General features: G+C 44.8%; 1 long non-coding RNA gene across 1 annotated transcript in view; it reads left to right on the top strand.

Moving 5' to 3' along the window:
• The window catches only part of LOC122552410, a 24,660-nt gene extending 9,596 nt beyond the window's left edge, over window positions 1-15,064 (top strand). The window contains exons 2-3 of the long non-coding RNA XR_006312372.1: window positions 8,640-8,767; window positions 15,050-15,064. This is a non-coding gene — a long non-coding RNA (uncharacterized LOC122552410). The remainder of the gene's footprint in view (window positions 1-8,639; window positions 8,768-15,049) is intronic.
• The last annotated feature ends 8,047 nt before the right edge of the window (window positions 15,065-23,111 follow it).

Genomic DNA, 23,111 nt, shown 5'->3' with positions numbered 1-23,111 from the left:
TGTCTATTGTTTGCCTTTCATTTTCGACAATCCTATTTCACTCACCTGTTTTTATTGCACTGTACTTTCTTTATGAAACTCACAATATCGTTGAATCAGTGATTGCTGGACATGCGGCCTGTACTATTCACTCGACAGGAATACGCTGGCCCTGAATTCTCACTGTATCACTTTAAAATACTCCCACTTTCCGAATATAGATCCAACTGCAGCTTGGTCCTCACAGTCTCTGTCTAATGATACTGGTAGGAGATACTGACACTATTGATACTGATAGGTGACTCTGTTGTTAGAGGGACAAGCAGGAGACTGTGTGGCTGAGAAGCGACCCCAGGATGGTCTGTTCCCTCCAGGGTACCAGGGTCAAGAATATCTCTGAACAGTTGCAGAACATTCTGAAGGGGGAGCATGAACAGCCAGAGGTCATTGTGCAATTGGTACACATACCATAGTTAAACAAAGGGATGGGGTCTTGTGAAATGTGCACAGGTAGTTCGATTACATTAGATTCGCTACATTATAGAAACAGGCCCTTTGGCTCAACAAGTCCACATCGAGCCACCAAAGAGTAACTCACCTAGACGCATTCCCCTCCCCTATATTTACCCTTGACTAATGCACCTGACACTATGGGCAATTTAACATGGCCAATTCACCAAACCTGTACATCTTTGGATTTTGGGAGGAAACCTGAGCACCCGGAAGAACCCCACTCAGTTTGGTAAGAAGTTAAAAAGCAAGACCTCAGGAGAAGGGATCTTCGGATTACCCCCAATACCATGTGCCAGTGAGGATAGAAATAGAAAGATAGGCCAGATGGATATGTGATTGAGGAGCTGCTGTAGTGGGAAGGTTTGTCAGTTCTTGGATCATTGGGACCTCTTCTGAGGTAGAGGTGACAGTTAGACTTGAAGCAGAGGGGCACCAGCATCCCCGTGCGGTGATTTGTTCACGTTACCTGCGAGGGTTTAAACTTGTTTGGCAGGGTGTAGGGACTCTGTATAACAGAGGGACCATCAGGGGAAAATACATCAGCCATCGAGAGCACGTTTCCTATTCAGGATATCCAGGGACACCGTCAAGGCAGGGAAAAGACTTCTGGTTTAAAGGGCATTTATTTCAACGCACGAGCCCTGACTGGTAAGGCAGGTTGGCTCAGAGCATGGATTAGCTCTGAGGACTGGGATATTATAGTTATATCAGAAACATGGCTGAGAGAAGAGCAGGACTGGCAGCTCAGTGTTCCAGGATAAAGAAACTACAGTCGTGATATAAGGACAAGTATGTGAGGGAGTGAAGAGGGAGATTTGTCCTTTTGATAAGGGAAGACATCGCCGCAGTGTTCAGAGAGGATACTCTTAAGTGGTCATCAAAAGAGGTCACATGGTTAGAAGTTAGAAAGAAGAAGAGGGGTGGCCACTTTATTGGGACTGTATTGTAGACTGTTGTAGACCCAATAGATACCAGAGGAGCAGCTGTGTAGAGAGATTACAGATAACTATAGGAATAATAGAGGAGTATTGGTTGGAGATTTTAATATTCCCTGTATTGCCTGGACCAGCCAGAGTATAAAAGACCTGGAAGGAGAGCAAGTTTTCAAATGTGTCCAAGGAAGGTTCCTAAATCAATATGCAGAGAGCCCTACTCTACTCAAGCAGGTGCAACACTGGACCTCAACTCAGAAAACAAAGTCGGGCAAGTGACTGAAGTGTCAGTCAGAGAGCACTTTGGGTCCAGTGCCCACAACTGTCTTCATTTTAACATAGTTATGGAAAAAGATCAGCAGGTCCACATTGAAAAGGAAAACTGGAACAGGGCCAGGTTTGGGGACATTCTGCAGGATCTGGCCAGGGTCAATGCTGTGAATTTAAAATTGCACAACGCCTAGTTATAATCCAACTCACTTTGGAAGCGCTGGTGATCACTGAAACAGATGAAAGGCTTAAACTAAATTTGTTTGATATATCAACTGGGTGAGTCTGTTTGAAGGAAATGGAATGACGGACAAATGGGAGGCTTTTAAAAGTGTGATTTCAAGAATCTAGGGTCAATGTGTCCCTGTTAGAGTGAAGGGAAAAGCTGGCAGGTCTAGCGATCCCTGGCTCACGAGGGATATTGAGGCTCTTTTCAAGAAAAAGAAAATAGCATACATTGTCTTCAATTTTTCCGTATCAACGTAACCTATTCTAGTCCTAAAGACAAGATCACTCGCTGGAGACTCGACAATCTTTCAGGTGCCTGCAGTATTCCCGGTCTGCAGAACCCACTGAAAGCCTGTAATTCTCCCGATCCAGTTCCGACAAGACTCACTGCATGTGTGACATCCTCCTGTCGCCAGCACCCACCCTATCAAAGTAAGTTCCTCCTATATTGCCATGCACTAACTCATCTCCATAACCTTCTCCAGCTCTTACACCCCTATCTGTGGAAACGTCACCCTCCCCTGCAATCCTTCTGGAAAATCTGTCAGACTCCACACCCTCCATGTCTAAATAATGTGCAGAAGTGAACCTTCCTATATCTATAAACATCTTCAGTCACGACTACCCTCCATCTCTGTTTGGTCCTCCAGTCTGCACAACCCACTTTATCTCTGTTATCTGTTCCATTCACCACACTCTGGGGGGAAAAGCTTCTTGATATGCACCCTGACTGTACATCGCATGATTTTGTAGACCTCAATCAGGTCCCCAGTCCACCTTTGTCTTTCTAATAAAAATAATCCGAATCTATTCAAACTTTCTTCAAAGCTAGCCCCTTCCATACCAGACAAGATCCCGGTGAATCTCCCCTGCACCCTCTCCAATGTATCCACATCCTTTTATTAATGTGGTGAGCAGAAATGTACATAATATTCCAAATGTGGTCGAACCAAAGTCCAATACAACTATAACATGACCTGCCAACTCTTTCACTCATTATCCCCTCCAGTGAAATAAAGCATGTCGTATGCCGCCTTAACCACTTTACTGACCTGCATTGTCACCTTCAAGGAACAATGGACCTGAATATCCAGATCTCTCTGTACGTCAGATTTCCCCAGGACTTTTCCATTTAGTTTTCTCTTGAATTGGATCTTCTGAAATTTGCCCGGATGAACTCCCCATCTGCCATTTCTCTACCCATCTCTTCAATCTATACACTGCTGTATTCTCTAACAGTCCCATTCACTGTCTGCTACTCCGCCAATCTTAGTGTCATCTGCAAACTTGCTAATCAGGCAACCGATATCTTCTTCCAAATCATTTATGTATATCAAAAACAACAGTGGACCCAGCACGGATCCTCGTGGAACACCACAGGGCACAGGTCTCCATTTTGAGAAATTCATTTTACTCTCATCCATGTGCATATCCAAATGTTAATTAAATATCCCTAATGTAACTGTCTCTACCACCAACACTGTCAGTGCATTCCACATACCCACCACTCTCTGTGTAACGTACCTACCTCTGACATTGCACATAAACCTTCCTCCAATTACCTTAAACTTATGCCCCAAGGTGATAGCCATTTTCACAATGGGAACATTCTCGGGCTATTCACTCTATGTCTGCCTCTCATCATCTTGTACACCTCTATCAAGTCAGCTCTCATCCTTTTTCATTCCAATGAGAAAAGCCCTGGATTCCTCAACATATCTTCATTAGATCTGCCCTCCAATCCAAAAACCATCCAGATGAATCTCTTATGCACCCTCTCCAAAGCTTCTACATCTTTCCTATAATGAGGCGACCAGAACATGACACAATATTCCAAGAGTGGACTACCAGGGCTGTATGGAGCTGCAGCATATCCTCACAGGTCTGAAACTCCATCCCCCTGCTAATGAAAGCTAACACATTACACGCATTCTTACCCCTATCAACATGGCTGGCATGTTTGAAGGATCTATGGACGTGGACCCCATGAAACTTCTGTTACTCCACACTACCAAGACTCCTGCATTTAACCCAGTAGAGGTTTTCTGCAGAATCCTTCAATCTTTAACCCTCCCTGTTTTGGTACCTTCCTTCACTCCCCACAAAACGCATAAACTATGAAACGTCTTCCCATCCCGATAATCCTCCTTACCTCTGTAACCTCCTTTATTGATGTGAACCCTCAAAACTACCAAAGCCAATTTTAGCCACTTCAATATTACTAATAATTGCAAAATCCTCCAATCCTGATATTCCTCCCTAACTCTGTAACCCTCACCATCATCCAGTACCCTTCTGGGGAACATTGCAGAGGAAGGAAGAGTTGTAGAGTCCGGGTCATGTTACGGAGGTAGGAAGGGCAGCAGAACCTGGAGGATGGTACAAATGTAGGAAGGGACGGGGATCCTTCAGGAGGTTAGAGGTAGCGGAATTCATATAACCTGCAGGATAGGACCGAGACTGCGTTGTGAAACCTGAAGGATATTTTAGTCTGAATGATTTTTTTTTTATTAGACTATTGGGCCGATCTTGATGACCCAATTTTGCTGATGTTTACCAGAATTGGCTGTGTACAGGTTCAGATTCCCAGGCTGGGAAATGTGAGTTCAGATGTGAATCTATTTGCCCATTTTGTCTGTGTGCCTGACACTGACCTGGTGCTGCTCTAATAGAAAGTACTCTCCGTGTATCTGGTAAGCTCCAGATCGACAGGACTGGCCAGAACTCACCTAATCAAAGTCGTCGTTTAGAATGTTCATCTTTTTTTTATTATTTTCAAGTGACAGTTTCATGAGAAGCAGAATTGGGGTGATTCCATTTTAAGAGAATGAAACCTTTATCATTGGAGATTGGGAAGCCTTCAAAAATGAGATAACGGCTTTCCAGAGACAGTACATAGCATTCCTTTAGGGTGGAAGGAAATGCGGGTGGGTGTAGGGTATGCTGGATGACGAGAGAATGAAGATTTTGGTTAAGAAAAAGAAGGAAAAAATTGTCAGGTATAGACATGAGAAATCAAGTAAATTATCAGAATATAAAAGCAGGAGGAGTATACTTAAGAGGGAAATCAGAAGGGTAAAAAGGGGACATGAGATAGCTTTGACAAATAGTGTTAAGGAGAATCCAAAGGGTTTTTATAAATACATAAACGACAAGAGGGTAACTAGGGCGAAAATAGGGCCCCTCAAAGATCAGCAAGGCAGCCTTTGTGTGCAGCCGGAGGAGATGGTGGCGATACTATACGAGTATTTTGCATCAGTGTTTGCTGTTGCGAAGGAAATGGAGGATACAGAATGTGGGGAAGTAGATGGTGACGTCTTGAAAAGCGTCCCTATCGAAGAGGAGGAGGTGCTGGATGTCTTGAAATGCATAAAAGCGCATAAATCCCCAGGCTCTGATCAGGTGTACCTTGGAATCTGTGGGAAGCTCGGGAAGTGATTGATGGGCCCTTTGCTGAGAAATGTGTATCATTGATTATCACAGGTGAGGTGCTTGAAGACTGGAGGTTGGCTAACGTGGTGCCATCATTTAAGAAAGGTGGTAAGGGAAAGCTAGGGAACTACAGACTAGTGAGCCTGACATCAGTAGTGGGTAAAGTGTTGAAGGGAATCCTGCGAGATAGGATTTACATGTATTTAGAAAGGCAAGGAATGACTAGAGATAGTCAGCATGGCTTTGTGTGTGGGAAATCATGACTCAAAAAATTGATTGCGTTTTTTGAAGAAGTAACAAAAAGGATTGATGAGGGCCAATCATTGGATGTGATTTCTATGGACTTCAGTGGTGAGGTGCTTGAAATAGTTCCTCATGGGAGATTGGTTAGCAACGTTAGATCTCATGGAATACAGGGAGAACTGGCTGTTTGGATACAGAACTGGCTCGAAGGTAGAAGACAGAGGGTGGTGGCGGAGGGTTGCGTTTGTGGGCGGCACAGTGGCACAGTGGTTAGCACTGCTGCCTCACAGCGCCAGAGACCCGGGTTCAATTCCCGCCTCAGGCGACTGACTGTGTGGAGTTTGCACTTTCTCCCCGTGTCTGCGTGGGTTTACCCCTGGTGCTCCGGTTTCCTCCCACAGTCCAAAGATGTGCAGGTCAGGTGAATTGGCCATGCTAAATTGCCCGTGGTGTTAGCTACGGGGTAAATGTAGGGGTATGGGTGGGTTGCGCTTCGGCGGGATGGTGTGGACTTGTTGGGCCGAAGGGCCTGTTTCCACACTGTAATGTAATGAAATCTAATCTAATCACACTGGAGGACGATGGTGTGCCACAATGATTGGTGCTGGTGTCACTACGTTTCGTCATTATATTAATGATTTTGACATGAACAGTTAACAAGTTTGCAGATGACGCCAAAATTTGAGATATAGTGGGTAGTGTAGAAGGTTACCTCAGATTACAACGGGATCTGGATCAGATGTGCAAATGGGCTGAGGAGTGACAGATGGAGTTTAATTTCGATAAATGTGAGGTGCTGCATTTTGGGAAAGCACACTGAGCAGGACTTGAACACTTAATGTGAAGGTCCTAGGGAATGTTGCTGAACAACGAGACCTTGGAGTTCATAAGTCCTTGAAAGTAGAGTCGCAGGTAAGCGGATAGTGAAGACGGTGTTTGGTATGCTTTCCTCTATTGGTCATAGCATTGATTATAGGAGATTGGGGGTCATATTACAGTTGTACAGCACACTGGTTCGGACACTTTTGGAATATTGCGTGCATTTTTGGTCTTTTTCCTATTGGAAGAATGTTGTGAAACTTGAAAGTGTTTAAAAAGGTTTTACAAGGATGTTGCCAGGGATGGAGGATTTGAGCTATCGGGAGAGGCTGAAGTGACTGGGACTGTTTTCCCTGGAGCGTCAGAGGCTAAGGGGTGATATTCTTGATGTTTATAAAATCATGAGGGGCATGGATAGGATAAACAGACAAGGTCTTTTCCCTGGGGTGGTGGAGACCAGAGCTGGAGGGCGTAGGTTTAGGGTGAGAGATGAAAGATTTAAAAGGGACCTAATGGGCAACCTTTTCACGCAGAGTGTGGTTATGTATGGAATGTACCGCCAGAGGAAGTGGTGGAGGCTGGCACAATTGCAGCATTCAAAAGGCATCTGGATTGGTATATGAATAAAAATGGTTTAGTGGGATATGGGATATGGTCAGTTCTCTCAAAATCATGTAATTGCCTTTGTTACTGATGCTCGGGTGTGCTTTCTGGTCACTTTAAAGTGTCATAATCTCTCTGAATTCCGGTATAATTTCTTGGAGGATCTCGGTGTGATATTACTCATTCACTCAGCTTGATCACCCAACGGTCGATCTGAGATAGATACATCCTAGCTATTTGCACAATGTGTAATTCAAAGAAACACAGACAAAAACATTCAAGGAGGATCTCGGATAATATCACTCTTGCCAATATGTCTGTCACAAATTATACAAAGATTGAAGTCTCCAAAGATTATCACACCTCGTTTGCTACAATTTCTAATGAATTTCTGTTTAATGCAGGGATGAGCAATGGAATACTGGAAGGCAGCATAAAAACGGTTCTCCTGCTTGTGTTTTTGATACATAACAGGTAGAGGTTGCATTCAGGCTGATTCAGTTGCAAAATCTGAGGCCAAATGCTTTCTCTGTAATACCTCTGTTATCCATTAGTGTCAAGGTTCCCATCTTGCTTTTCCATGCTGCCTGAGATCCTGTAAGGTTGTTTACTGTTGAATATTTATGTTCCACCTTTTGTCCACCCTGTAACCACGTCTGTCTGGTGGCTAAATCTCATTTATCTCTGTGTCCCAAGTCTGTTACATTATTGTGGATACTTTGTCTATTCCAAAAAAAAATTATAATTTCCTCTTCCCCACAATGTCTGTCACAAACCGATTCATTGATGTCCAGTTTTCGTTAAACTCTGTCCCTTCCTGATCCTTTCTGCCTGACTTCAGCCACATCCCCATGCTGGTCCGAGGCTGCACATTTTCTCTTTGGATTTGGAAAGCTGGTTTCACCTGAACTCTGTCCCTGCATCCTCTCTGTCAGTTTAAAGTCCTGTCCATAAACCGACCGACAGGATTGGCCAGGGCACCGCTCCCAACAGTGTTGATTTTAATTCACTTGTGAGATATTGCTGGCTCTGGCTGGCCAGAATCGCATGCCCACCCTGACCAGCCTTAGAGCGGAGTGGCTTGCCAGATCATTAGAGAGGGCATCTGAGAGTCAATCCCATTGCTCTGGGTCTGGATTCATATGTAGGCCAGACCGGTAGCCTAGAACAGATTTCCTTACTTAAAGGGTATTAAGTAGTCAGATGGGTATCCCTGCTACAGACATTAAATTCTGGATGAACAGTCGAGTGAGAGTTATGCTAGGACATTGCCTGGCCCACTGATAGCTCCCTCATCCCTGAGTACTGATCCCAGTGCACCTTCTTTCTGACCGTGGTTTGATCCTGATAACTTCCTGCACTCTGGTGATATCACGCAGTCTCTCTCCATGTGGTATCTGTCACTGTGAGGGTTTAATTGCTGCCGGTGACTGCACCTTTTGCATCTACTCCAGATCCTGAGCCAACAGAATTCTCCACTCCAGGGAGATGCAGCAGCACAGACCAGGGATGGAGACTGGGATTTTCCAGGTCTCTGTGGGACTTGGTGCCATTCTCCATGTGTAACCCTCACTGTATCAGTCTAATTTCCCATTCTATTCATTTCTCTGTCTCCATTAGGCACTCAGGATGCTCCTGACTCAGCAGAATTCCCAATTCCTGTTTCGTCCATCACCACACTGAAGACAGTTGGTAAGCCGGAGAGATGGAGAGTGAGATCTGCAGCCTTCAGTAAATCCTGCAGTGAGGTAGGATCACTCACAGTGAACAGAGCAGAATGTATTTAAGGGATCGAACTTTGGTCCGGAAGACATGATATAGATATAGTGTTGAAGCACGAACACAGAGCATGATGGTTCCAGGCTCAATCCTCACCCTCTTGTTTACTTTCATCTCTGCTGTACTGAGCCTTTCTATATCAATATACGAAGTTGACAACTATCAATCCAGGCCTGTGCTGTCTTGGTGAGGATCAGTAAAACAGAGTGGAATGCAGGCCGCCCCCAAGGAGATGGTATTGAAACCTGGGATCTTTCTGTTCTGTATTCCCCCTCTCACACTGTCTTTTGTCATGTGATAGAGTCATACAGCAAGGAAACATACCTTTTTGTCCAACTCATTTGCGCCAGTATCTTGAATGTTTGTAATTCCCAGACATTTTCCTACTTCTATAACCTTCAACCCTCCCATATTCCCACTGAATATTTCAAACCTACTCCAATGCTGACAACTCTCCCTGAACGTAAATTGCTCCAGTGTCAATAACATGCCCAATCTCAATAGTCACATCCTGCAGTCTGTCCAATAATCTTGCACAATACTTACAGTGTCCCCGTCACTGTAAAGTCCTCCAGTCTGTATCAAAATACCCACCTGTGTACCTTCTTCAAGCCCTAGGAGAACATGATATCACTGGAAACTTCTCCAGGCCACATAATACACCTGCCTTTTGGCCTATAGCATCACACAACCTCGGTAACCTTCTCCCAACTCGACTGAGCTCCTTATCTGAGCACCACCAGACCCTTTTCAAACCACAACAGCACTCCACATCTCTGTTTGCTCCTCCACTCCTGCAGTCCTCCCAGCACCTCAAACACTCTCTCTTGTGTAATTCTGCAATTTGGGGCAGCACGGTCTCTCAGTGGTGAGCAATGGTGCCTCACAGCGCCAGGGACCCAGGTTCGATTTCACCGTTAGATGACTGTCTGTGTGGAGTTTGCACATTCTCCCTGTGTCTGCGTGGGTTTTCACCGGGTGCTCCGGTTTCCTCCCACAGTCCAAAGATGTGCAGGTCAGGTGGATTGGTCATTCTAAATTGCCCGTAGTGTTAGGTGCATTGTCAGAGAGACGTGGGTCTGGGTGGGTTACTCTTTGGAGGTTCGGTGTGGACTTGTTGGGCCGAAGTACCTATTCCAATGCTGTAGGGAATCTAATCTAAACTCTCCCTCTGCGTTCCATATTACTGTCCCTAAATATATCCCTCTATCCATAAACAACCCCACACCCTTCAAACCTCTGAGTCACTGTGAACTCCCACACCTCCGACATCCCTGCTTAACTGTGTAAACTTTTCCAGTCCTGAAACACTCTGAAAATGTGGACATCCTCCAATCCTCCCGATCTGTGCAATCCTCTCAGGTCCCTGTAACGCCCCCGATCTGTGGAACCGACTCCACTGCTTGTGACTCTCCCGCTTAGTTTCTACAAGACTTACTAACTATGTAACATTCTCCCTTCGCTAGCACCAGCTCTGTCGATGTAAGCTCCTCCAGTCTCCCCACCAATCTAATTATCTCCTTAACCTTCTCCAGCTCTTACACCCCTATCTATGTAAATGTTACATTCCCCTATAACCAGCCCTAAAGCAGAAACCTCCTCCAGTGTGTGCAATGCTCCCTATCTGTGTTAGTGTCTCCAAGCTCTATTGCTGTTCCTGTCTCTGTAAGCTCTGACAGATTATCCAGCTTTCCGGTCCATATAATTTCCAGAATGTCAGCATCTGACATCAGCAAATGTAATCATTAACTACAGCCTTCCATGTCTCTGTTCGTTCCTCAATTCTATACAACTTCATAATCTCTGTAAATAGCACCATTCCATAAAATGATCCCTGTCTGTGTAAACTACCCCAATCCTACACTGAGAAGCCTCACTGTACTTTTGATCACCTGTAGTCCCTTCAGATCTCCCTGTGTCTTCCCTGACTCCATTGAATACAGCTCATCCCATGTTATAATTCATCTAACTCATATGTTACTGCCCATCTCTGTGATATGCTTCAGTTACTGCAATTTTCATTCTCTATCTCCAGACATTCCAATCCCCCGATCGATATAAGGTTATTAATCCCTTGTGACATGTTTAACACTTGTAGCAGCCTCCAACTCCTCAATGCATCCTGTCCCTGTAATCTACTCTATCACGACAGCTCTTTGTAATATCTTCCAGTATCTGCAACCCTATTGATTTATGTAACCTCTTCCAGAACCCGCACTCCACATCTGTGTGTAACTGATGGTAATGCTGCAAACCTGCCTTCACAGTCCTCACTAACTCTCTGAACTCCTGCAGCTCTACAACCCTCAGTACCTCTGGATCCTCCAATCCCTACACTTCTCCGTGGCTGTGTGAACTAATCCAGCCCCTTCACCCCTCCCTATCTCACTCACTCCTGCAACTCCAACTATTGTTCATGTCAGTGTAATTCCTAGCACCGAGAATCCTCCCGGTCTCTATAAACTACTGCGGCTCCAAATACCACCCCACTCTGTGTAATCTCCAGTTCGTCCAACCCTCCCGGTCTCTATAAACTCCTGCAGCTCTAAATACCACCCAAATCTGTGTAATCTCCAGTCCGCCCAATCCTCCCTTTCTCTATAAAAGCCTGTAGCTCAAAATACCACACCATCTGTGTACTCTCCAGTCCGTTCAATCCTCCCTTTCTCTATAAACTCGTGTAGCTCCAACTACCACCTCAATCTGTGTAATCTCTAGTCTGTCTAATCCTCCTTATTTATAAATGCTTGTAGCTCCATATACCATTCGATCCGTCTAATCTCCAGTGCCTACAACCCTCCCTTTCTCTGAAAACTTCTGTAGCTGCAAATCCCACCTCTATTTGTGTAATCTCCAGTCCCAACAACCCCACCCCCATCTCTGTAGCTCCCATGACCAGCCCTATCTGTGTAATCTCTAGCCCCTATATTCCTCCCGATCTCTGTAACTCCTTCAGGACTGATAATCCTGTAACTCACCTTGACATCTTTCAGCCCGACCACCATCTGATCTCTAACCACCAATAGTGATTTCAAACTACCGAACTCTGTTACATCCTCCAGTCTCTACAACCCAGCCTTTCTCTGTTAGCTTCTCTGAGTCTGTATTCCCCTTTATCTCCGATTACAGATGCTTGCTCAGGGAAACAATATCTCAGGACAGAATATGACAGAATCTGTAAGAACACAAGAATCTTCGTTTTTATCAATACTTTTGCCTCGTTCTAAATGTTAACGACTGCAAGTTCAACCTTCTCCACCTCTTCTCATCAATGTCCCTCCATTTTGAAGACCACCCTGGTGAACCTTGTCCGGGCTGCCTCCAATGCAAGGACATTTTCCCTCCAGATCGGGGACCAAACCTGTTCACAGTATTCTCACTGAGCTGATTGGAGTCCTCTGTAGATGTTACAAGCATTCCTTATTTTTATTTTCCATTCCCTTTGGAATCAATGCTAGCATTCCATTGACATTCTCTATTTCATGCTGGCCCTGTATACCAACTTTCTGAGATTTATACACCAAGACTCCCACGTTACTCCGTGGTGTAGCTTTCTGCAGTTGATCTGAAACCAAGAAGTGACAGCAATAATCAGAAAAGTGCTGGAATGTATGGTAAACGATATGCCAGAAATGATAACTGCACAGTTAGAAACCTATGGAAAAAGCGCAGTCCATAAGACCATCATTTATAGGAGTAGAATTAGGCCATTCGGTCCATCGGGTCTATTCCACGATTCAATTATGGCTGAATTGTTTCTCAACCCCATTCTCTCACTTACTCCCTATAACCTTGATCTCCTTACTCATAAAGAACCCAGCTATCTCTGAGTTAGATATACTAAATCACTTCACACTCACAACCCCACGAGGCAGTCAGTTCCACAGATCCATCACCCTCTGGCTGAATAAATTCCTTCACACCTCTTTTTTTAATAAGATTCCCTACAGCGTGGAAACAGACACTTGGGCCCAACCAGTCCACACTGAACCACCAAATAGTAACTCACCTAGACCCATTTCCCTCTGACTATGTTCCATGTGCACTGTAGCATGACCAATTCATCTGACCTGCATATCTTTGAACTGTGGGAGGAGGCCGGAGCACCTGGAGGAAACCCACGCAGAAAAGGGGAGAATGTGCAAACTCCACACAGACCGTTGCCTGAGGCTGGAATTGAAGCTGGGACCCCTGGTGCTGTGAAACAGCAGTGCTAACCACTGTGCCACCGTGCCACATCTTGAGGCACTGTGCCATCGTGTATTCTAAAGGGTCGTCCCTTCAGTCTGAAGCTGTGCCCTTAGCCCCCAGTCTATCCTCTCGTGGAAATATCTTCTTCCATCCAGGCCCCTCATTATTCTGTAAGTTTGAATGAGATTCTGCCACAACAACTGAAACTTCATCAAGTGCAGACCCAGAGACTTCACCTGCTCCTTATATGGCACCAATTTCATCCCTGGGATCTATCTTGGAAACCCATTTCCCGTACCCCTTCACATCCTTTGTCCAGACTCTTAATGTATAGCGTGTAGAGTGTAGTTCCAACACTGACCCCTGCGGAGCTCCCCACATCACCAGTTCACATCGTGAACAAGACCCCTTTCTTCACACTCTCTGCCTTTTGCCAATCAGACAAATCCTCTATCCATGTTCAGCATATTGTTCTGAAACGGAAATTTCATTTCAGACACACTGCTGGATTTATTTTTCTACCTGGCTGTAAACAGCAGAGTTTCACCATTACCTTCCCATCAGTAATTCCCTGGAAAAGGTGGTGGTGAGCTGCCTTGCTGACCCACTGCAGGCCTTTGTGTGTAGGGCCAGACACAGTGCTGAGTGCCTTGGAAATTCTGGTGTTCCCGTGCACCAGGAGCTCATGTCCTTCCAGGTTATAGTGGTTCCGGGTTTGGGAAGTGCTGTTGAAAAAGCCTTCCTCAGTGACCTCAACGCTACTTGTAGATCTTTTATTTCTTCGTTCATTCATTCATGGACATGAGCTTTGTTGGCTGAGCCAGCATTTAATGTTGATTTGGAGTTGTCCCTGAGAAGGTGACAGTGAGCTGCCTTCCTGAGCCACTGCGCTAACCGTTGGAACTGTTGTTATCTGTGTTCCCTCCAGCAGGCGCTACAACACTCCTCACGTCTGTAACTGCATACTGTGGGCGGCACGGTGGCACAGTGGTTAGCACTGCTGCCTCACAGCGCCAGAGACCCGGGTTCAGTTCCCGGGTTCAGGCGACTGACTGTGTGGAGTTTGCACATTCTCCCCGTGTCTGCGTGGGTTTCCTCCGGGTGCTCCGGTTTCCTCCCACAGTTCCAAAGATGTGCAGGTCAGGTGAATTGGCCATGCTAAATTGTCCGTAGTGTTGGGTAGGGGGTGGATGTAGGGGTGTGGGTGGTTTGCGCTTCGGTGGGTCGGTGTGGACTTGTTGGGCCGAGGGGCCTGTTTCCACACTGTAAAGTAATCTAATCTAATGCAGCTCTCTCTTTTATATCTGACATCCTCCCCGACTTATAACTCTTATAGTTCCTCACAATATCTCACCTCCTCAATTCCCATCTGTGCTAGAGATCACTAAAATTTCTTTATTCTTGTTTAAACTTCTGATCACCCAAAATCTCTCCCTTTTTAAAATTGTTACCCCTTCAGGTGATGTTACTCTCCATATAGCTGTAATTAATGACAGCACAGCTTCCCTTCCTAAATCTCTGTAATTACAATGGTTGTGTGTGCTAAATTTGGCCATTTTCTTTCTCCTTATACATCACAGGACTTACAGCCCCTACATTCCCACTATTTGGAATGCTCGCATTCTCTGCATCTCCTCATGTCCTGAGGGTCCTTGAAAACCACCAGTGCCCCAAAGGTTTATACTCCCCTCAGTTACTGCAAGTCTTCTCACTCTGTCACATCCAAGTCTGTTACATCCAAATCTGTCACATCAAGTCTCCAGGGTCAGACAACACTTGCTGGATGTCAATTTGCTTTTGTTGTAGTCCACACATCACCGTAACCAGTTCAAAAAAAGCCGTTTCGACTCTACAAAGCTCCGTCATGAACAAGCCACCATCTCTCTATTTCCTTTGCCTTCTTCAATGTCTGCAACTCTCGCTGTATCTTCCAGTAAACTTCTTTAGTTGCTGCAGGTCTGCCTAGCTCCCCAGAAAACCTGTTCCATCCCATCTCGCTCCCTCAATCACTGTAACACCCTCTGCTCTGTCTAATCCTCCTCTTTTCCACTATCTTCCAGGCACAACAGCGATCCAGTTTGGGAGCAGTGCGGAATGGGATGTTATACATCTCAGCTGAGGCTTGAAGTCTACCATTTCCTGGGAATGTCAAAGGAAGAGAACATGAGAGAGAGCAGCACAGATGAGGAGAATATAAATTAGCAGCGAGGATCGAGGCCAACTGGGACTTGGAGTTGGAGAAACAGCAGAGCAGGAGGCTCTAAATCAGCACCGAGTCACAGAGGGAGTAACCATGTGAGGGAGCAGAGTGGAGTGAGAGCTGGAGGATTACACATACCTGGGAGTTACAGAGACCGTGAGCCTGTGAGGGAGCCGAGTAGAGTGGCAGCAGGAGGATTACATGTAGCTGGGAGTCACAGAGATAACTTTCTGTGGCTGGGCCTTGTCTGCATTGGGTTTGAAAGAAGTGCAAGATCCATCACCTGAAAAAGCTGTAAGTTTATTGACTGTTAATAAACTGTTATTATCAACTGTGTGTAAATTGCTATATGCCAGCAATTTTTTTTTCAAATTTTGAATGCAGGATTGAACTCAGAAATAAGAGTAATAAGTGAATATCTGAGCCAATATGATAAAATAATCTCAGTAAGGCACAGTTGGATAATGGACTTACCCCATAATGTTATTTCCCTCATGTTAATATTATACTTAGTAAATAATTAAGTAAGACGAGATAACCTGCAGTTTAGGACATGATATCACATGTTTGTCAAATGGAAAATGTGTTCTGTGACATTGGGAATTCACAGGCCCTCTGGTGTTCTAGATGACCACAGGGTCTTGGAGCTCAGACAGCAACTGGAGACTCTGTGGGACGTCTGTGAAACAATGAAATGGTATGTGTCGGGGTGTTGCTCCATGTTGGAAAGCGGGTCCCAGCAGCTTTGAGACATGTATTTGAAAGTTGGTCTGTGTCTGTCCACTGAAAGTCTATGTTTGTCCCTCTCAGCTGACTGTGCAGTCCGTAACATGAGGAAACCCTTCGATTATTGTTGCAAAGGACCAGGCATCTGACTTGTTGCTGAGAGGCTTCTGACTGATTCCTGCTATGGAAAGGTTAGTGGAGATGCTGGGGATTGTTTTGCTGGAGGTTGTGCTGTGAGCTGCCTCATACCTTCAGGGAGGCCTGAGGATTTGTTGACCCAACTCTGGATGGAGCTTGGGGACTGTCGTTACAGCATCTGGGTCTGTAACATGAACACCAAATGGAGCAGAGGCTGCAGAGACGGGAAGCTCTGAAACCACAGAGTGAGTTTGTGTGGGGAATGGGATCTGCCAAATCTGTCTGTGTTTTAACGAAGAGACACACATACTTTCCCTCACCCCTTTAAATACACTCATGCAAATTCTTCCTCTCCTCCCCGCACAAAAACACACTCCCTCTCTCTCACATGCACTCACACACTCTCCCCTCTCACACACACGCGCACCCTCTCTCTTCCTCCCACAAACTCACACTCTCCCCCTCACTCTCTCACAAACACAAACTCTCTCTCCCCTCCCACAGACACTCCACAAACGCGCAAACACACACGTGCGCGTGCGCAGAAACACACAGACACATGCACACACATTTAATCTGTGGGATGAATTTGCATTTACCGTTTTGTATTTCCAGATACATGTTATTTTATAAACTCTTACTTTGGAAATAAACCAAAGTTTATTTCAGATTCCAGGTGAAGACACAGACAGACTCCAAACAAGACCTCATGCCTAAAATACGTTGTCTGACTGGAGGGGTCACCTCTTTTACATTATAATACCTGAAGGTATCTCTTGGCAGGACTTGTAAGGAACTCTGGGATTTGCATATTCATCAATCAAAACCTGCATCTTCTTTCTAACCGAGTAAAGAGTTAGGAGCCAGTTTAGATGTGTTCAATTCATGTGTTGTACAACCCTTTGATCTTTTCCTTATGCACTGTGCATAAGTTCTTCTCTCTTTAACACCTGAGGAAGAAGCAGGACAATGAAAGCTTGTTTCCAAATAAACCCGTCAGACTGTAACCTGGTGCCATGTGATATTTGACCTTATTCAATTCAGTCCACAGCTAGCACCGCCATACCATGGTTTTTATTGGTTAGCCAATTTTCGCTCCAAGCAAATAAATTGTTATAACCCCATGTGCTCTTGTCTTGCTTATTAATCTTCAGTCAAGCATGCTATGCATTGCCTTCTTGAAGTCCAGATATAATACATGTTTCGGATCCCCGTTATTCAACTTGCTTGTCACACATTTAAAAAAAATATGAAACTCATTCAAACATGATTTATCCTTAATGAAATCATGTTGAGTTTGATGGATTGTGTTTTGACTTTCAAAGTCTCCTGTGGTTAATTCCTTAATAACCGATTCGAACAATTTGTCTTCAGTCCCAATCGTTTGTTCATACCTTTCCATTCCCGAGTGAAGTTGGTTATTTTAAATTCTTCCCTTTCCATAACCTCGACAGTCCATTTCAATTCCTGTGAAATAGTCACGAGTCTGTAAAATATCTGCCCCAATTGCTGTGTCAGAGGCATGGGTGGCTGATTGGACTCATTCTGTTACTGATTTATACACCCGATGGGCTGAATGTCCTCCTGGTGTTCCTCCAGTATCGATTCGATGTTTTGCATGTACTGTGGCTGTCCTCCTCCTGTTGCTCAATGAAAAGTTTGGGGACTTATGGAATCTCCCTGTTGTTTTGCCACATTTCGAGTGTTGAACTGTGCAGGCAGGTTGCATTGCGCACAGTGGGTAGCTCAGTGGTTAGCACAGCTGTCTCCCAGCACCAGATATCTGGGTTCAATTTCAGTATCGGTCACTGTTTGCGTGGAGTTTGCACTTTCTCCCTGTGCCTGCAAGGGTCACTGTCGGGTACTCTAGTTTACTCCCACAGTCCCAAAAAGTGCCGGTTAGATGCATTAGTCATGGAAAATGCCAGGTTGCAGAGATTGAGTTGGGAAGCGGGGTGGGGAGTGGGGTTTGTATGGGGTGGCTTTTGGAGGATCAGCATGTCGATGTGTCAAATGGCCTGCATACTCACTGCAGGGATTCTATGATTAACATCTTCGTTGCAGAAATCAGTTGAGGGAATAATCTCTGAGTTAATTCCAAAACCCTTTCTTAGTGAGGAGATTAAATCTGTGCACTTTATCCAGATATCATCTCACCTAGATCCTGTATAGCAACAGCAATATTTTACCAGCCTGCTGTTAGGTTCCACGTCAGGTTAGAGTAGGCTCAGCTGTCAGAGGGAACACAATTTGTTGAAAACAAATTGTGTGCTGACCTTTATTTCAGGAGGATTTGAGTCCAGGAGTAAAGCTGTCTTACAGCAGCTGTACAGAGCCTTGGTGACACTCCATCTCGACCATTGTGCAGTATTGTGTGCAGTTTTGGTCTGCGTATCGAATGAAGGACAAACCTGACATTGAGGGAGAGCAGTGAAGGATGACCAGACTGATCTCTGGGATGACAAGCTTGTTGTGGGAGCAGCGTTTTGGGTGACTGTGCTTGCATTCCATGAGGTTTACGAAAAGGGGTGAACGATATAAAACTCCGACAGTGTGAGACAGATTGGAAGCAGGGATGAGAATTCCTCTGGGTGGGATGTCGAAAACACGGGGTCACAGTGTTAGGTACAGACAGGCCAAAGTATGTTGAGATGAGACTAAATGTCTGCACTCAGAGACTGGTGAACCTGGGGAATTCTCTCCCTGATCAGGCTGTGAAAGCTAAGGTACTGAATATAAATAAGGATTTCAAGACACAGAAGGAATGGGGAGAGTGCAGGAGTTTTGTGTGGTGATACAGAGTCAGCAATCATTACACGCAGTTATTCAATAATGTGGCAGCTGTATTCCTGTGGAACACCGTATTATAGAAAACGGTGCAATATAAATAATAGGGCCAATGGGAAAAAGATGCTTTGGTGCGAACCCTCAAAATTACCAGTAAAAATCAAAACAAAAATAATAGTCAGTAGAACACAAACAATAGCACAGGCTACATAAATCTTTAAACCGTATATTGTAATGAATTAGTACAGTGAATGTCACACTTTAACACTACAGTCACTGACTACAGCACTGTACCCTTCATCAAGATCTTCACCAGAAAGCGCGCGAGATGACTGACCACGTGATGCCGATGCAGAATTCCAGTTCTCTCCAAGATATTCCCCTCCCGGTTTGAAATTAATTTCCTTCTCAATGTAGACTACAAATCCCACATTCAGGCTCAGTTTGAAGGCTTGCAGAGCCGATTATATTCCTGCTTGAGCTGAATACACCGAGGGTTCATTTGGCAGACAGAGGGATCCTGAGGCTGGGATTTGCTGTTCAGCTGGTGCCAGAGACGTGCTCCCATAACAGTGAATGGGAGCTCACTTTATAAAGAAAGGGGTGCAATTCACTAATTATGCTGCAGTAAAATTGCATTTAATAGACACACCTTTTTGGATAACTGTCTGTATATTAAATGGAGGATCAAAATTGAAGGATCAAAGCGAATACAGTAGTTCCTATTTTATATGTTCCAATGTTTAAACATATTAAAGGATATGAACACTGTGTGGGGAAAACTGATTTGAGGAGATTTTCACCATGAACTAAAATGGAGGATGCTCAGTGTGTTGAATGACCTACTCCTTTCCCGAAGTTTCTGTGCAGTCTGTGGGAAAGCTCTGTAAATGTTGCCACCAGCTCTCAGATGTGAGGAAGGAGGTCTCTGCAGGGTCAACAGGATAGCGTTTCCCGTTCCAATACTGAGGCTGGTGCCGGGTGATCTGTACGGTTTTATCTTTAAAACCCCGAACAGTTTGTTGCAATAGAGTGACTTGCTTGTCCGTTTCCGAGACCATTGAAGAGTGCTTCACATGGCTGTGTGTCTGGAGTCACGTTTAAGCCAGATCAGGAAAGCACGGAAGATTCACTTGCTGAAAGCACATTGAGGAAGGAAATTGGTGTTTACTATCGACATTGGATTCCGAGTCACTATTACTGACACCAGGTTTTACATCTCGATATTTTATTAATTATACCTTCCACCAGCTGCCAGAGCATGAGCCCGGTCTGGATTAGTAATCCAGAGACATTTCCACAACAGCACCATCTCCACATGGAGACCTATCTGAAACCACACTGAGCAGGTTATTTCTTTGCTGCTGTGACTATCATGACTGGACTCAGGGCGTGGTAAATGGTCAGACTGTAGTTATTCCTTTGTTATGGGATTGAACATAGCTGAGTAATTTTCCACATTGGCAGGGATATGTCAGAGTTGGATCTGGAATAAAGCAGCTTCCCCAGGGACACGGCTTGTTGTGCAGCACAAGTTTTCAGTCCTATCGCAGGAATGGGGTCAGGGCCCATTGCTTTTGTCGTATCTAATGTGTTCAGCTGTTTCTTCATGTCACGTGCAGTGAATCAGATCGTTTAAAGACTGGCACCTGTGATTCTGGCGAGGGTAAGATGGATCATCAACTCATCACTTCTGGCTGAGGACGGTGCAGATAATACAACCATGTCTTTTACACTGATTTACAGGACTGTCCCGTTATTTAGGATGGCGATATTTATGGAGTCCTCTCCTCAGTGAGTTGTTTAATAGTCCATCGACATTTATGCCTGGATGTGGCAGCACTGCAGAACTTCGATCTGATCTGTTAGTCTTGGGATCATTTCGCCCTCTGTATCAGATGTTAGTTCTGCTGTTTCGAATGTAACCAGTCAAGTGCGCTAGCTTTAATGGATTGTCATCAGGTTTAGGTACACATGGTTCCGACCCTATCATGTTCACCGGCACACATCGCTGAACCATAGATCAGCTTGATGGTAATGGTAGGCTGAGGGATTATCCTGGGGAAAATATTACAGATTGTAGTTGAATACAATTCTGCTGCTGCTGTGATTCTAACGCACCACATGAATGCCCACTTTGAGCTCCAATATGTTCAATTCAATTCTACTGACTGTCCCCTAGTTCACATCAATACCCATTCACCCATCAGGCATGTACTGAGTGTCTTAGCCTGGTGTCTGATGTCGTAACACTACCATTTTCCTAATCTCATTCTGCTGCGGGTCTCTCCCTGGTGTCACGCCTCCAATGTTTTACTTTACTCAAACCTTGTAACATATGCATCTGAATCTTTTCTATTCCCCCAATGCCATCTTCTGTGTTTGATGTGAATGTGTTCTCCTCTGTTTCCCTTCCTGACCATGATTAAGATCTCTGCAGCGTCAGTGGTGCCAGCCTTAAAACGTATCAGATCAAAGAATTTGTGCACCTTGCAATATCGGTCACTTCCCAGTGCATGGCGTTCCATGTTAGACAGGCGTTTGAGCAGCTTTCACCGTGGAACTTGTTCAAAAACAGAAATTGCTGACGAAACTCAGCAGTTCTGGCAGCGTCTTGTGGAGTGAAAGCTGAGTTAATCTTTTAGGGCTTCTACAAAGCTCCCATTTTCTCAAGCAATTTTTGCGTTTTTGTTACCAGTATCCATAGTTATTTGTTTAATTGAATTTTTTTTCAGAGCCTAGTCATTTCCCGCGAAACTCAACAGGTCTGGCATCATCTGCAGAGACAGAGAAACAGAGTTAGCGTTTCAAGTCCGGTATGACACTTCTTCAGAACGGAAAAGAATTGGAAAATTAGTTTTACAACCCCTTGACAGATGTTGGGAGTGGGTTGACGGGTAAAAGAGTGTGTGGCAAAAGATAAACATGCTTTTAGTAGTGGTGAACGAGAAGATCACGTGAATTAGCCTTAAATTAAGATGTGAATGGGGAAAAGGGGTTCTCTCTATTGAGTGAAAGGTAAAGAAGATACAACCACACAAGGTCATAGGGAGGCCAGGAGGGAGAATGTATGGAAACTGGAGAACAATTATAATGGGGTCAGACTGTGAAGTTGTGAAATTGAACATTAACTCCTAAAGGCTGTAACGTACGAAAGTGTAAAGTGAGTTATTACTCGAGCTTGGGTTCTGCTTCCTTGGAACATTGCAGCAGCCCAGGGCCGAAATGCTGGCATGAGAGCAAGGTAGGTTATTGAAATGGGAAGCAATGAGAAGGTCATGGTTATTTCTACAGACAGAGTGGGAGTTTTCCTCAACGAAATCTCTGTTTGGTTTTGCCAATATACAGAGACTGCATTGTGAGCAGCAATGATAGGAGACCTGATTGAAAGTTTACAAGTGAAATTCTGCTTCACCTAGAAGGTATGTTTGGGGCCTTGCACAGTGAGGAGGGAAGTGATGAATGGACAAATGTTGCAGCTTCTGCAATTGCATGGGAAGGTGCCAAGGGAGAGTGGCGAAACGTTCGGGGTGATGGAGTGTGACACAGAGGGAACGGTCGCTGTGAAATACTGACAGTGGGTGAGAAGGGAAGATGTGTTTGATAGTGCTGTCCTGCTGGAGATGGTGGAAATAGCATAAGATGATTATGTGAATGTGGATTCTAGTGCAGGAGGAAGTGTGGACAAGGAGGAATCTATCGTTGTTTTGGGATGGAGGGGACGGATTGAGGGCAGCACCGTGGGAAATGTGACAGTGACAGCTGAAGTCCCTGGCCACCAGAGTTAGGGGATATCTGGTTTGAAGGAAAATGAGGTAACGTTAGACGCAGCTCACAGGAATGTGGCATCATCAAACAGAAATAACGGAGATTGAGAAACTTGGAGAATGGAGTCAGCCTCTGCTGATAATGTGTTCAGCCACAGGCAGAAGTTCCTCCTGAATGATTGAAAAGAACCAGGCATGTAAATTAAGGATTTCTGCCTCACATCTGGTCTGAAGCGGAATGTGAAAATAGACCCAGAGGAAGGCCAGTGAATATACGTGAGCAGACATTCAAGCAGATATCCCCAGCCGCTCAGTAATTATTGTTTCTGTTCAAAATAAGAACTCGATAAGCAGGTTGACAAAAGCTCTCAAGGATACTATTGATGAGCATCAGTGGATGGCCAGGTTTGTAATGTTTATTTCAGGGATCATAAACTGATGTTAGGCATGACTATCAGCTATGCTTCCTGATTTACTCCCGAGAAAACATTGCCATTGCTACTC

Source organism: Chiloscyllium plagiosum, chromosome 8 (genome assembly GCF_004010195.1).
Source record: "Chiloscyllium plagiosum isolate BGI_BamShark_2017 chromosome 8, ASM401019v2, whole genome shotgun sequence".
In the NCBI taxonomy this organism is placed as follows: Eukaryota; Metazoa; Chordata; class Chondrichthyes; order Orectolobiformes; family Hemiscylliidae; genus Chiloscyllium; species Chiloscyllium plagiosum.
The sequence above is the reverse complement of the archived record's forward strand: the minus strand, read 5'-3'. Positions and strand labels throughout refer to the sequence as shown.